The following is a 15,999-nucleotide window of genomic DNA, read 5'->3' on the forward strand; positions in this document are numbered from 1 at the left end:
CAGTGTTGTGTTGTGTCCGCTGCTCATTAAATAAAACTATTAAAAAGTAAAAAGCTGATAGTTTCTTTGGAATTTTTTTCTATCTTTTCCTGGGTTCAGTGGTGGTCTTATATTTGAAGGCCAAAAGTTTTTATCCTACTACAGACTTGCACTTGTAGTTTAGCTATTTTGTGAATAAAATCTCAGTGCACTTTTCTTTTTAAGTCTCGTCACTTTGTTAATACAACAACAGCACCCATGATCCAAGGCTTTCCAACCCTACTGAGCAGTGTGCCTTCCTAATAACCACCTAAACCGAAATTCTCTGATTTGGCAAAAGATTAAACGTGATGCCGAAGTCTGGTGGACGCTCCCACTCTCAGATACAGAAGCAGGAGCCTTCCAAGTAATGGAAACCATAGTTTCCCAGGTCTGCGCTTCTTTCTGAAAAGTATCTAATTATGGTTTTCTTTGACATATAATTTGTGGCGTCCCCTCAAAGAGACTCCTGGACCTCAGACTGGAAGAGCTTCAGCATATAAGCAAAAAATATACTGTAGAAACGCTTTTTTTTTTTTTTCCACTGATCATTTTTCAAACAAAAAGACTATTTTAAGTACCAATCAGAAAAAAAAATCTCTTAATGTTGTTTATTTTACAGAAATAAAATCCCTTTACAGTAATACAGACACGAAGAAAAGCAACAAATGACTAAAATTAATCCGCAGTTAGCGATTTTGCTTTGAGAATTAAAAAATTGATTATTTGATACGTCTTTGTGATTCATGCATGCTTTTTTAATCCTCCTGTAGTTCAGTTCTTCTATGGCTTAAGATGTAAGCAGCTTGGCTTATTGGGGATGTGAGAAATCACTGCTGAAGTCTTACGTTCGCTCTGATTCCACCTCCCAGCACTGAACATGCAGTTTTGGTCATTAAGTAACCCGGTGAGGTGAGTCTGTGTGACCACAGGCCAACAGCTTCCTTAGCGACACATTCCTCAGTAACAAACAAAGAAAACAATCATAAAAAAAAAAACAAGCCACAGCCAGCATTTTGCCACTGAGGTCAATAGTTTTGAGGGGTATAAAAAAAGGGAAATAAAATGTGTTTGAGTATCGTATGAAAAGCATATTATTGTGGCACCCGCAGGGCGTTGCACCAGCAGAGCTGAATTTGTTCAAGCTGCAGAGACATCAAACGCTCTCTCGAAAAAAAAAAATCAGTTTTAACTTCATTTTAGTCGAACAAAATAATTTTTTTAATGTAAATTTCATCATCACAGGCAGTTCTTTGAACTGCATTTAAAACTAATTTGCCATTTTCACTTGTATTACATTGAACAAACAAATGTTAACTCATTTTTATAAGAGTTACTCAAGGGAGTCGACGAGCGTCATGATTATATCTATCTTCAAGAGTGATATATTGTTCAAGCCCACAGCTTGTGTAGTTTTTGGAGGCTGCTAACTACCAGTGTACCTCCAAACTCTCCTCTGCCAGCTGAGCAGCAGCCAACCGCCACAGGCAGTGTCTTCTTTGGTTTATCCTCCAGCAAGAGACAAGTGACACCACAAAAAAAAAAAAAAAGTAGGTGATATTAAAGTGTTATGAATACCAGACAATAAGTGATTTATTGGTGCTACATTACTAACACATTTCTAACTTTATTCAGTCTGATCATGTTCGCCTGTACCTGCAAAGGCACGTTTTTTTCTCTTCTGTCAGTTTTCACTTCCTTCAACAGTGAAATTCTGAAAGGTAGCAAGTCACGAGGTACAGAGTCCCAGCAGAAGGCCAACCGGCTGATGGTATTGATCATGGCTGCAAGGACACCCTTGTCCGCGTTGACCTCTCGTGCACCCAGATGAACCCAACTGTTAAATCCAGTGAGTTTTAAAGACCCGTTCGTATCAGCGTGGGAACATGAAGAAAGCTTGTTTTGATGTAGCATTATCAGTGATCAGTGTCTTCTGCATTTCAGCTTCTTCAGCTCCCATTTTTTTCAAACATAAAAAGACTTTTTTTTTTTTTTTTTTTAAGAAGACTGAACCTGAGCTTCACCAATACAGACTCAGACCTGCTTTCCTGCAGCAGCTGATGCTCTCCTGTGAGAATGAATGCACACTTTCAGCATTGTGCACAAAAGCCCACACTAGAAAGTTCCCAGTGTTCGGCGCGAGCAAGGCGATGTGGCATTCAGAAGGCCATCTGGCTGTATTATTTTACATATTCTTTCACCACAAAAACGTGGCGTTCTTGTGTTTCATGCGGCGCTTCAGCGATCTTTTCTGACGAGAACACAGCAAGAGGGTTTAGTTCCTCTTTCACTCGTTGTGCAGAAACTGCAAGTGTTTGTCCGCTCCCATTGGGTGTCGAGAACAACAGAAGCCATACGAGACAGCGAGGGAACCTGCGGCAGCCGCCATTTCTATGAGCGAACTTCTGTGAAGATATATCAAGCAGCTGTAGAAGCCATCAGCGCTTTGAAAATCTCACTCTGAAGTGTCTCTCTGTGGCTGCAGCAATGTACGTTCCCGAATCCCAAACACCAACCCCCGGTGCACGGCGTCCAGACAGCACCCTGTCTGGCAGCGACATGATGTTCTCAGGCAGGAACAGCCATTTGATTGGCCCTCTTCACTTGTGTTTGTGATGGAAGAGGTGCTCTTTAAACGCGGGACAGCCTGACCGCGGTAACAAAGCAGCCGGGGTTGTTGTGTCAGGGCTCTCGAGACAGACAGGAAAACAAGTTCCCTTCCCCCCCGCAACTTACAGGACTGTCAAGGCATCACGGCTCAAGAGGGTTTAGTTTTATCTTCTGTGGGCCGGGAGGGAAAGATTGGAGGAGGATGACGGCCACTTTTGAATGGCATGAACCCACAGCCAAAAAAAGAGAAAACAAATATCAAATGCATGAGTTTTTGGATAAAGGAGGACAAGAAGAACGGCAGCACATGCAGGGGGAACACGCAAAACACACACTCCTCTCTAGCTTTCAATCAAAATAAAATGATCATAAAACCGATCACTGATTAACTGAGACCTTTAAGGCCTGCTCAGGGAAGAGTTATGTTCCAGTGCAGAGAAGCCAAGCCACTTTTACGATCTCTTATCAATTCCTAAGAAAAATGACAACTGTGCGTGCAGTCTTCAAGCAAATGAGGCACCGAGTCAAAGGAATAAAAGCCAAGGTGTTGAAGTGGTAATGACTGCAACAGAACACGAGGTGCTCCAGTGTGGGTGCCACAGCACTCTGGCTTCTTTTTTTTTTTCGTTGTTGTTCTCCAGAGCTTACTCATCCTTACTCACGCACCGGCAGTTGGGACCCATGACTAATGATGACAAAAGGAGTTTTCACCTGTATAGAAGAAAAGGGGATTAGTCATGCAATAGGTGCACAGGTGTGGAAAAGTAAGCATGTGAGTGAAACGTGTTTGCCCTCCCGCCCACCCGCCCCAAGCTGCGTGCGACATCCAAGTTTCAGAACGGGTCGAGTGAAACATTGTTTGGCGTTCCTCCGACGGAGGAATGACAGATGATATATAGTTATCCCATAAACTCTAATGAGTCAGCCGGGCTCAGCTCAGATGAGCAAACATGTTCAAACTACACGTTATCGTCACAAAGTGCAGCTCGCTGCCAAGCAGGATATACTGGTTACAGTCTTATTGGAAGCTTATCAGGATTCTCCTGTCATAACATTAGCACAAGTCACGCAGGGCAGCGCGAACAAAGGAGGCAGGATTTTCATTTTTTTATGACTCATGTCGTCACAGAAACTTCATAAAACGGTTTCTGCATAGTTGTAGCATTCGCCAAGTTTTTGATGCCAATTTATTTGACAACCTTGAGAATAAAAGGCTTGAGAGGTTGAGTGCAGGGGCAGTTTCAAATGGTGAATTGTTGTAAAATAAATGAATGCTATTGAACTGCGTTAAATGAGAAGCTCCAGCTGTCATATGTTGCCTTTACATGACCCACATTGAGGCGCATCTCAGATGTTTTGATCTTTGCGAGGTTAAAACAACACATGAAATGCTGCCAAACAAGCTCCTTCCTGCCAGCGACCCCGAGCAGAGGCATCCAAATCACTGTTGTCAGCAACACAACTGGAAACTTCCTCAGACGAGAGCAACAGGTTGGTGAATCTCCCTGATAAAGGCCTCAGGCTAGCAACTTACTGCTGCTGCTGTGAATCATTACAGAACGAAGCCTGGCTAGCCATCATGCTAAAAGGACACGTCTCTTAATCTGAACTCTCCACAAACACTTGCGAAGAAAGTGTAAAAACAAAAAGAACGTTAAACTAGTTCAACATGGCCGTCCATATGTTGTCTCCGCATCTCGACTATCAAGATACGTGCATGCCGGTGCAGCCGCTCATGTGGAAACACTTGGACCAGTGTGTTTTAAAAGGCAGCAGCAGCAGGTGCACCACAGTCTGGGCAGACGCGATTCCGTGCAGACGCCCAAGAAAGTTTACATGATGGTGTCATGTAGTTGCACTTTTTCAGCGACAGCTCGTAAGGTGAGATGAACAAAAGGAAAACTGATGTCTGATGGCAGGGAGGGGCACTCGGAGGAACGTTGGGCTCAGAGGGGTGAGGGGAGGTCGCTGCACAAGAGTTCAAGGAAAGGGTGGGAGGTGTTGTTAGTGATGAAGTTGGGTTTGGTTGTCATCCACCCTCTGCCTCGGCCTCGGCCTCGGGCTGTCAGTGTCCAGCCACACAACAGAGGCACCCTTCTTCAGCGCTATGTTAATCCTGCCCGCCTCCCCCGCCGTAGTCCCAGCTCTCCTCCACAAAGGACAGAGCGCTGCCCAACATCACAGTCAAAACATGTTGGATTTTCCGTTGCATAATTTGAGGGAAGGAGACAATTCCCCGTCCCGTGACGCGAGAGTGACGCCTGTCACGCGTGCAGGGTTGAGTCGGTGAGCGCAGGCTGAAAAATCTACGTCACTCTCTTGACCTTAGGCTGATGCTGAGCCATGACTATGTACTGCCATCATTGTTCCTTCACATCACAGTATGGCGGCTTTGTCCGCTCAACACAATGCAGCTCAAAAGAGCAAAGTGAAGCGGACCCAGTTTTGTTTTTGCACCCGCTTGTTGGTCAGTAGTGTCCCTATTCAGAGAGCATTGATCACTGCAGCGGTTGCAGCGGGACGTGCCTCCCGGGCACCGGCGAGGGGACCTGACTCTGAAATACACTATTCAGCCGGGCGGTGAGTCTGCAGGCACTGCATTAACTCGCCGTGCTGATGCTATAGACATGACCGTCTCCTTTCTAAAGCCATTCAACAGAAGCACTTAAATGCCATCATTCAAGGGGAATATCCGGGCTCAGGCTCCAGTCTATGGAAGAGTGGACAGATCTCTACAGAGCACTGGGAAAAAAAAACTGCAAGAAAATCCACATCTACATCTACATTGACTTGCTGATGAGTAAAGAAATAACAGTGACATTGTGAAACACGCAGATAAATGTCCTGGCATGATTGTTTAGTAAGTATAATGTCCAAATTAGCAAGTGATTATAATTACAGAGTCTAAGGGCCCTCACTGTCTGCAAATTATTCATCTGGTATATAGAAGTATGTCACAAAGCAAAGCCACACAACTTGAAATGAAACAGGCTTTTTTGATGTGTGGGAGGATGAGTCCCCCACCCACCAGCAGAGCGTGAACCGCATTGTGCCTCCCACCCTCACTGCACACACTTTGTCTCACACCAAGTAGCAATGTGTTTGGGCGGATGCCAGATTTTTCTAATGCTTTTTCACAAAACTGGAGATTTGTTGTTGTGATCCACAAAGTTAAACTCTCCTCTTGCATGTTCAGTGCTTTTATTTGGAAATATGTGGAGGGGTCTTTGTTGATAGTCGGCAAGTGTCGTACCCACAGCTTCACCTAAAAGCTGTTATAATTCACATCATGTTTTGTATAATTCAATTAATTATTTTTTCACCAAATACTAGACTTTTCTTAATGCTTTCTTGATATCAAAAACAACAGTGGATTAAATCTAGACTGATCAACCTCATTAACCGCGCAGTGAAGGCTTGTCCTTTGGAAATCGCTTGTGATCGTTTTTTAAAAAGATCTAATGTGGCGCAGAGGGAGAGAGAGAGAGAGAGGGAGAGAGAGGGAGAGAGAGGCAGGGTTCAAAGGGGAAACGAGGCTGCATTTCAAAACATACGATTTGCAAAGAGCTCCTGTTACATCACATGTCTGTTTTCGCAGCCTCGGCCGGAGTGCGCTCTGAAGTCACCGGGTTCACATGTGGGCGAGGCTCCACGCGGGCTGCACGCCGTGCACGTTTACCCCCAGCTCGGTGCGTGAACCAGCCTGACCGCAGGGATGCTCCCCGGTGCAGGCGGAGGGAGGAGGGGGGGGATCCCGCTGGGAAACGGTTAAAGTTGCAGCGTCCCCCTTAAAACTCGGCGTGCGTCGCCGCGCCGTTGCGCGCACCGTCCTCCTGGAAGAAGGTGGGGGGGGGGGGGGGGACGACGCACGCCGGTTTATCCTGAAATGACCCCAATGCTGAAGCGAGAACATCCCGTTCCTGAGATATTAATAGTTCCCCTTGCGTCACCTTACTGTGGCGGACCGCGCTCTGCTAGACACGCAACTGAGGCGCAAACTGTGCCAGCAACACATTCTCCTCCGGAGCAAACACGGTTATAAAACAGGTAGTCGTCCTCCTGCAGCTGTCTGCGGCGCGGCGCGCGCACAACGCGTGATTACCACTTTTTAAAGTGTTACACACGTTGTTATTCAGCTGGCGTGATTGCAAAAACGGGACGTGTGCACGTTGTGGAGTTTGACTTCATGCATGTACACTAGAAGCTGCTTCAGAAGTATTTGGCGCAAAAAATAAAAAATTAAACAAAATGTTGCAGCGCAGTTTTTGCACCACCAAGGAGAGCCAGTGAAGATGAGCTGAAAGCTGAAAGCTATAGCCCACAATGCACAATAAGCCATATGTTAGCTCAGTCCCTTCCCCCAATCCTGAAGCCAAGTGAGGCTACAGCAGCTCCAGAGCCTGGCCCGCATCGCTCCGGAGGGAGGGGGAGAGGTGGGAGGGAGGACACTTTCTGTTGCTATGTTCGCTGGGAGTCTCCTGTCTGGAGGATCTATGCATGCAGGCTGACTCTGGGCCTGACACGGTAAGTTGTATGTAGGTCAACAACAGTGAAACTCCAGAATGAGCTGGAATCAGAGTGTTTTCCTGCAGCACCGTGACGCTATAGGAGAGAGAAGGAATGAATGAAAGGCAGATACAGTATATCTCAGCCAGTGCTCTCACAAGGTCTAACATTTTTTCCTGATATGCCATCTCCAGATTGAAGCTGAGTAGCATTTCCACATCTCCATGCCTGCTGCAGCCTGCACCTCCAGATCACACCAAAAAGAAACCAAAAGGGTAATCCCCACAGGGTGTCCCCCCTGTCCCCCATGTCCCTGAGACTTTTCCTGTTGCTTCAGCCCCCCCAGGCTCTCTAGTGCCCCCAACTGAGGCCTGCCCCACATTATGAGATCCACCACATTGCAGACAGCTGTACTGGTTCTTCTACCACAGTTTGAGTCGATGAACTAGAACTCTGCACACTTCAAGGCCAAATGAACCGTCTGTCACTTTTCGTCAAGTGAAATCATTCCGAGCCACCACATAAACTTATTGTATGACACTACTATTAAACTTAAACGCAAAGCTTTGTTTTATTCTTTCAAAATGTAGGTCAAAGTTGTTGTTGATGTTTTTTTTCAAGGCTATTTTATCTGTCGTTTCAGCTGCTTTAGCTGTTCTGAATGCACAGTTTCTTTCCACATATCCACAAACGTAAACCAGCGTTATTGACAGTGACAGCAAATTACTTTGTCCACTTTGAATGAAACTTTCTACTTTTCCTGAAACCTTTTCTTAATGTGGATTCATCTGTGGTTAGCTGACTGAAAGGATCGCCTTTGGAGACATTATTTATCTCCTGTTAGGATCATCATGTTAGGATGGAAAACATTCTAATGGCCGAACTATTCAGCTTTCCCACATTCGCTGCCTTATGTTGTGATGCCTGAGCCCCTTTTCAAAATGAAATAGAAAACAATTTAAATGTTAAGGAGCCACTAAAGAGATAGTTTTCTCTTTTCTTTTCTTTTTTTTTTTTTTATTTCACAGTTGCATCAACGTTCCCCATGGATTTATTCAAAAAGTCTGCTGCCAGAAACCAGGAGAGAAGCCCAAGTGTTGATTATTTTTGTCATTCTTGCAGTTTCAAGGTCAAGAATGAACTTCAGCTTTTAAATGTCAAACATAAATCCGTTCCACAGTTTCAGCAGCTCAGCGAAGAATGGCCTGGGCGCATGCTGCGTGTGCCTTTGCAGGATGTTTTTCTGTTATGTAAGAATTTTCACCTTTAGCACCGTTGAGCATCGCGAGTTAGTGATTGCAAAAGGAGACATATTCAGGCTACATCGCTCAGGGATAACTTACTGAATGAGAGTAGATGTATGGATGCAGAGTGACATTGAGAAAGATGTTAATGTACAGCACATGGACACGACCGCATGTAACCCGGGAGCCAGTGCTCTTATTTGATTTTCTCTTCAGGCTTGTCACACTGCATCAACAACCACAGAACAGCTGCAACCTTGGAGGAAGTTTTCCCGATAAAAACCCCCTTAAAATGACGACACTGCAGTAAATATTTTCGGAGTGGTCTGTCTGGACTTGATTCAGCGAGTATTTAGACTGTCAGCTCAGGTCTTTAAAGATTTGTCTGCTCCTACAGCACAGACCGATTACCTTAGTATTTGCTTAGTCCCCCACCACCATCTGTGTTTCAGATCATCCAAGGCAATTCTAATTAGAGTCGCAGGCTAGAGCTCATAGATAATGACGATTCTGCTATGATCAGCAGGATAAGACAGGTGCTTGTCAACTTGCTTTGACTTGGGCTTTTATGTTCTGGAACACAAGCTGAACAGTGAGCGGGGAGAGTTCAGAACCTCGTTAACCTTTTTTCCGCTGTTCAGACATATTAGCAGTGATTTCCTCTTATAATCACAGTGAAGTGTAGGGCCGTGTGTCTCTTAGTGCAAGTACAAACTCCAATATCAATGTGAAAATGTAATATTTTTTCAGTTAAACCATTTATTGCATAATTCATTGATACATTATACAGATTTTCCAGGAGAAGAAAGTAGAATGCTCTCAGAGTGACTGCCTGGTTATTTTATATTGTTGATTGTAAAAAGGAATTCTGACCTGATGCTCAAGAAAATAACTAACGTCTTATTACCAACAGAAACAGCTTTTCTAAAATGCTTTTTAACATTAATCGTCCCATTTTTCTTTGATTCTTCCATTCAGGTGAACATATAAGGGACTGCTCAGTCCACTGACATCAGTTATGCTGGGGATTGAACATCCAACCCCTGTAACCTCTTTGTTAAGCCGCTGCCACTTAATATGAGGTCCTCAGTGGTTGCCGGTGGCGTTGGCTCTCGAGTCTCTCCAGATATGCTGATCCTGAATCAGTCTCATGAGCAGCTCACAGGACCCGTTTCATCCCAGCTGGTCTAAAAGAAGGAAAAAGCCAGAGCAACAGGATGTGTCAGGCCAATCAAGAAGTTCTTTTATCACAAACTGTTCTCAAAAATAAATTCTTTCAATAAGTTATTTGAATGAATAATGCGTATCGACCGTTGACTGGAGCTCATTCCACCTGATGATGGGTGAAGAGGTTACACCCCTCACAGGAGACTTAGAGAAATATGCAAATTTAATGGCAAAAGGCACAAAACTGGATTTGATCTCTGAATGTCTTTACCAAGAGGTGAGTGTTGTAACCCCCATACAACTGTGTTTTGTGCTATTTTATCTTTTTCATTCTAATTTAGCACTCTAAACCTCATTCCTACACGATGCGTAGGCCCTACGCTGCTGTTGATTCTGTTGCTTAGTCAGTTGATGGTGGGACAGAATCAGAGCTCGCGGCTTGTGCCAAACATTGGCGTTTCTGTACAATCCAATAATAGAAACGTTAATGTGGATGATCGAGATCTACAGTGGCATTAACAGTAGACCGTGGCTGAGATGAAGCACTGAAAATATTGACTGTTTTTCACACGTAATGCTTGGTAATCCCACTCACAGCAGAACTTGGCCGAGGTTTGCAATCAAACAAGTACAGCAACATTTATTGACCGTGCTGGTTTACTTTCAGCTCTGACGTTCATTAACATGTACTGAAGCGTCGTCTTGGTCAGTTGCGGCGACAGCTGAGTCATGCGGCTTCAGTTCCTGGTGTCAAAGTGTTGATCAGCATTTCTTTTTGCCTGCCTGTTCCCACCGTGCACCATGCAGTGCTATTGCAGGGCTGCTGGGATCTCTCTTTGATCGCGTCGTGCCCGTCCCTCAGAAAGGTCAGGGAAAGTGTGGAGGAAATAAGGCTTTAAAGAACGAATCCCACATCTGGTTGTTTGGATGGTGGCCGATAAGCTGATTTTGGACGTTGACGCAGCTGAGCAGCAGGACACAACACCGCTTCTCTCAGTGAGAAAAATCTGTTTCTCGGCTCTCAGGGAAAGTACAGACTCTGCAGCCACAAGTATTAAAGTTTATAAAAGCCTGCTGATCAAAGAAGGGAGGCTCAGTCCAGGTCACGATGACAGATTCTGAGAAGAATTCAGTTGTTGGAAGTAACTTCCTGGCAAGTTGAGAGAGTTGTTGTTTTACAGCCTCTCTGCAGCATATGGATTCCCGGTTAACCTTCGCGTGGGCCCCAGGTCAGTCTCTGACATTCCTCTTTGCCAGCATAATATAGATATGCACACCGGTTCGGGGATTCATGAAATGCAGCCCTCCCAGGGGACGGATTTCTAGGAACAGTTTTGCTTTTCCGCTGCGCAGCGAGCCAAGCCTGCCAGGAGGAGCAGAGCGCCGGGCCTTCACAGCCCCCTGCCCCGGCGCTCAGCAGTGAAGATGTCAGCCACAAGCGGAGCTACAGTCTGCCACGCCTCCTTCCTGTCCACTTCCCCAAAATCCATTTTGTGCTGACTGCAGAGTCGAGAGAGACCACTCACAACAGGATCGGATGATGAGATTAGTTTTTATTGTCATTGCAACATTTCACTAGGGAACAGAAAAAACCCTCCTGAAACTGGTATTCTTTATCTTTTATTTTGTTTTTAACATAGTTTTGGTGATCAGCAACAAGTAAGAAAGATGTGGATGAGCTGCAAAAGCGGGAGTATCACAAAGCTGAATCTGCTTGCAGTTAGCAACTATGAACTGGTCTGACTGCACCAAGGAAAGGATTTCTTGTTCGCAGATTCAATGAGGAAACTTCCTTTAAAGAGAAGTTACATGCTCGTTCCCTGTATGGTAAATTAGCAATTGTCTGGAGCTTCAAATTAAAAGTGAGGCTATTTTCATTCAGAACATTGGTCCACGCCCATCAACTGTACCCTTTTGTCAATTGAGGAAGTACAGATCGGGTTTTTACTGTGTTATGCTTAATAAGAGGGTATTATGCCAGGAGCTCACAACACGTCTTGACATGATCTACTTGTAACCAACCTCTAAAGACCATTTCCTGTCGTGAAACTCACACAGAGTGCCCAATCTGGCGAAGGAGACGAAATGTCTGCACTCGTGCATCATTCCCGCGTTGTGTTATCTGCCTCTGCACATATAATCTCCTTTTATTACGCGTGTCTCTCCAACTGTGCACATGTTATCAGCTGAGTATTTATTCTCCTCTGCAGCACTGAGGGAGCGCACGCACCTGAAGCACCAAGGTCTCAGGTGAGGGTGTAGTCTGTTTCCATAGCAACCAGGTCAAACACTGGGTTGTTCAGTGACTAAAAACACACACAAATTGTCTTTCTTTTGTGATTGTAGGTCACTGCAGATCGCTCAGATAAAAGCCGGTGTGCTTCATGCCCACAGGTTCCTGCGGTTATTCTGTTCCCTGCATTTAAATATTTGGGTTTCTTTGCCAGAGGCTGTGCCTGTAAGCGCTTCAACAGGAACAAAGGACTCCCATACCACAGCCGAACCAAACAGAGGAACACGATTTCTCCCTAGAACAACATCTCCTTCCAGAAAATCACATGTGGAAGTAGTTTCGCCCTAACCTGCTTTCCAGCTGTTGGCATTAATCCATCTGTCTTAAATGATGAGATTAGTCACACAAGACATTTACAAATTAACAAGTAAAACAACTCAAGGTAAATTGAACTTGATGCAAAACAGGAAACTGGAACATAAAAAAAAGTGGAGTGGCCCAGTGTACTTTTTCTGTTTGTGCTTGCAGCATTTTCTTGTGGTTCTGGCAGTAGGGACGGGTCTAAAATACAAATAACCTCTGAGACAACCTGACAGAATTAAAGCACAAAGGTTTTCCTACAAGCACTCTGCGACCCCCTGGTTTGAGTTATGCATGGTGTCCCTGACCGTTCTGAATGCTGGAGCGCCATCTTGTGGCTGAAACGAAGCACTCTGTGTTCTGCTTGTTCTTTGGCTGTGGAGGAGCTTGAAGCAGACAGAGCTCTACAGAACACAGTGTACTCCAAGGTGATGCACAGCTGTGTTACATGAAACCCAGGAGTCTGTCTATAATGTGCCCCAGGCCGTGACACTGGATCTTATGAAACACACACACACACAACATACAGGCTGACTGAACTGATATGAGATTATAAAAGTGGCCTGAGTTCCATTTCATTCATTAAAAGTTCGGTTTATTTTAAGCCTGCAGTGCAGGTCTTTTGTCTGAAAGTGAGTGTAATGACAAAAACACTGTCAGGTGCGTACGTCAGCAGCTCTAATGGAACACCCACTGCTGCTGCCTTCGCAGCCGTGAAACAAAAGATGTCATTTGAATTCAAAATTCACTCTGTTACTGCTGGTAAAATCCAGAGATAACAAAAGAGTTGTGTATTGCATGCAAGATATATTCGGTTTGGCTATATTTAAGCTTTTGTAGTATTAAATGATCTGGACAGTGTACAAGTACTTCATCTGAACCTGTAAAACTGAACTTAAAATCATTGAAAGATGTAAAGATTCAGCATTGTGTTGTAGTGGTCAGCACTGTCACACTCTGTGTGTGTGTGTGTGTGTGTGTGTGTGTGTGTGTGTGTGTGTGTGTGTGTGTGTGTGTGTGTGTGTGTGTGTGTGTGTGTGTTCTTGTCGATACTCAGTTGTGACGACCACAGGACCAAAATGAGTTTTAAACCAACATGTCTGCTGGTCCTCACTTTTCAACTGACCTTTTTGAGGGTTAAGACATGATTTTTGCGTCAGGGTTTAAATTTGGTTTAGGTTAGTTTTAGGATACGGGTTCAGGTTCAGCATTATTGTTTTTATGGTTAGGGTAAGGGTAAGGGGCCAGGAAATGCATTATTTCAATGAATGTCCTCACAACGACAGAATTACAAATGTGTGTGAATGTTTGTAAGTTCTGCTAGCAGTAAATTGTCCATAGGTGCAAATGTTTGTGAATTTCTCTCTCTCTCTTAAATTAGTTTAAAAGACTGCTGACCTGTTCTGTGTGCCTCTCCTTTGGCCCTGTTTGGGCTGGGATTTGCTCAAAGCCTTCGAAGCCTTTACATGTTGTCCAAGTTTTTGGAAATTCAAGTGTATGTTAAAAGATGGATGGATTGTAATCATTGCCATATAAAGTCATTTTAAAAATATGGTGAAAAGTAATTATATTCACTAAAGCGTGAAACTAATTCAGATTTTTTTTGTTTGTTTTGTTTTGGGAAAACAGGTTACGTCAGCATCATGGAGTCATTTTTCAAGACTCCATAACCTTTGATTAGATGCGACAGATTACAAAAGTGTGTCAGTAATACCACACAGTTCAACCTTAGCAGTCCAGCACACTAAAATCAGAAACTAATAACAATCAGCAGTGTTGGGCAAGTTACTTTTGAAAATTAATTTATTTCTTCCAAACACTGAGTTAGAAACTGATTTATAATATTTTAAACATAACTAGTTATTAGGCAAAGTAACTATTACAGTACTTAAAAAAAGTATTTAAATATGTCAACGAATTTGGATCCTCTCTTAGTGGGATGTTAAGATGCATGTTCAATTATTTATTAGAAAACTGAACATATGATTAATGAAATAAACATAAATGGACACTTGACAGAATAAATTACAAACAGGAAACGCAAATCTAAGTGATTCCAATGTTGCTGCTTATTATGAGACAAGACAACGATCTAGTTTGATTAGGTAATCTTTCTACATTTGTTAAAGAACAATAGAAGACATTAGATGTATTTTAGTAGATCTCTGTGCTTCCATCACGGCTCTATGGCTGTATCTCTGTCGTATCACTTGACACATTTTGTACCAATATGGTTCCTTCTTTCTGTGTGATGACGTCATTTAGAACGTTCCCGACAGAGGAGTTGGCAACAATGTATCGGTTTTAAATGTCATCATGGAATTTGACCTAGATATGCAAATGAGCAGCTATGCAAATTAGGTGATGACGTCATTTAGAACAGTTATGATTGAGGAGTTAACAAGAATGGTTTTAAAGCAACATTGCTTGTTTTTTTTTGCAAAACACTATAAAGTGCATAATATTTAATTTAATTATGAAGCATTTCATGTAAACATCATTTTTTTAACATTATAAACTTTCATTTAAATAATTATGACATTGTAATCTGAATAACACAACTCACCATTTATTCAATTATACAGTGTCAGGTACAACAGTCATTTCTTGGCACTTTTACAGACAAGACCCCAATAGTTCCACATGAGCAAATATAAGTGACTGTGAAAAGGGGAAAAAAAATCCCTTTTTAGAAGTAGCATCTACTTTTATCTGCTCTATGTATTTTCATTGAGACTTTGAGTCACTTTGTGACTTTGTTGTTTATCTCATGGAAAAGTTTGTCAAGTCAACTGAGCGTGAACCTGAACAATCACTTTAAATTAATTGAACTTTTAGAAAAATTAAAGCGCAGTTCTACTTGGTTCAGGCTCTTGAGAAGTAAATAATCATTTCATCTCACTGACAACTTTTCCTGAGAATATTTCCAATTTCCTTGGCTGATCTGTATCCTCCCAGAGACTAATAATCCCCCTCACTGACCAATGCAAAGCCACCAACAGATGATAAAGCTTATTTGTGTCTGCTTACGAGGAGAAATTACGTATAATCCATTCTTAGAGGCAGACAACACAGAGGGCCATGTCTTCAGTGCAGGATGGAAAGGAGTCATTTCATGGTCCTTGTTCAGTCTTTCAGACTTTATCCAGATGAAATCTTGAAAACATCACCACTGATCACCGCAGGTACAGTTATTTTCTAAAGCTCAAATAGTAACGACAATAGTAAATGGAACAATTCGTCGATGCATGTGCCACATTTTAGTTCCATGTGTGTTTCTGTAAAATTATATGTCACTAAAAGATCATTTGATTGTTCAGCTTTTAATGTTTTACGGAAGGTTTTAGGTGGGGATATTTTTCAAAACAAACGTTGATATAACTGCTTCAAATCCAACAGTAAGGTTAAATGTATTCTTAAAGTATCCAGCAGGGGGAGTTACTGGATTTCCTGAATTCTCACACAAAAACCACCAATTCTCAGTCTTCACTTCTGCCAGGCCTTTCCCTGACCCTTCCATTGGATTGGGTGTGTTGGTAAAGGGGAGCCGTACAGATGCAGGGATGTAGAGCACTCATCTAACCTGGTAAGAGTTGAGTTGTTGCTTAAATGTTTGAACTCGATTCTAAGTATTCCATAAGAATGTGGATTTTTGCTGCATGAAACCTGCTGAAACAATCCTACTTTATTCCATCCATCCATTCATGCATGCATTCCATGCCAAGACTCAAACTGTGGCCTTGTTTCTCTGCAGCTATTCGCCACACACTGCGTGACACTGTCCCAATATAATAAATCCATTCAGTGAAAACAACAGCCCATCTCAAGGTGAACGGACAAGCCGCTTTAACACCGAATATT

At 43.2% G+C, this 15,999-nt stretch overlaps 1 protein-coding gene across 1 annotated transcript in view; it reads right to left on the bottom strand.

Moving 5' to 3' along the window:
* Window positions 1-11,140, bottom strand: part of klf13 (Kruppel like factor 13) — a 29,785-nt gene extending 18,645 nt beyond the window's left edge. Inside the window, exon 1 of the mRNA XM_030095488.1 lies at window positions 11,130-11,140. The gene's annotated coding sequence lies outside the window, so the exon portion shown is untranslated. The remainder of the gene's footprint in view (window positions 1-11,129) is intronic.
* Between the last annotated feature and the right edge of the window lie 4,859 nt (window positions 11,141-15,999).

Source organism: Salarias fasciatus, chromosome 7 (assembly GCF_902148845.1).
Source record: "Salarias fasciatus chromosome 7, fSalaFa1.1, whole genome shotgun sequence".
Classification (NCBI taxonomy): domain Eukaryota; kingdom Metazoa; phylum Chordata; class Actinopteri; order Blenniiformes; family Blenniidae; genus Salarias; species Salarias fasciatus.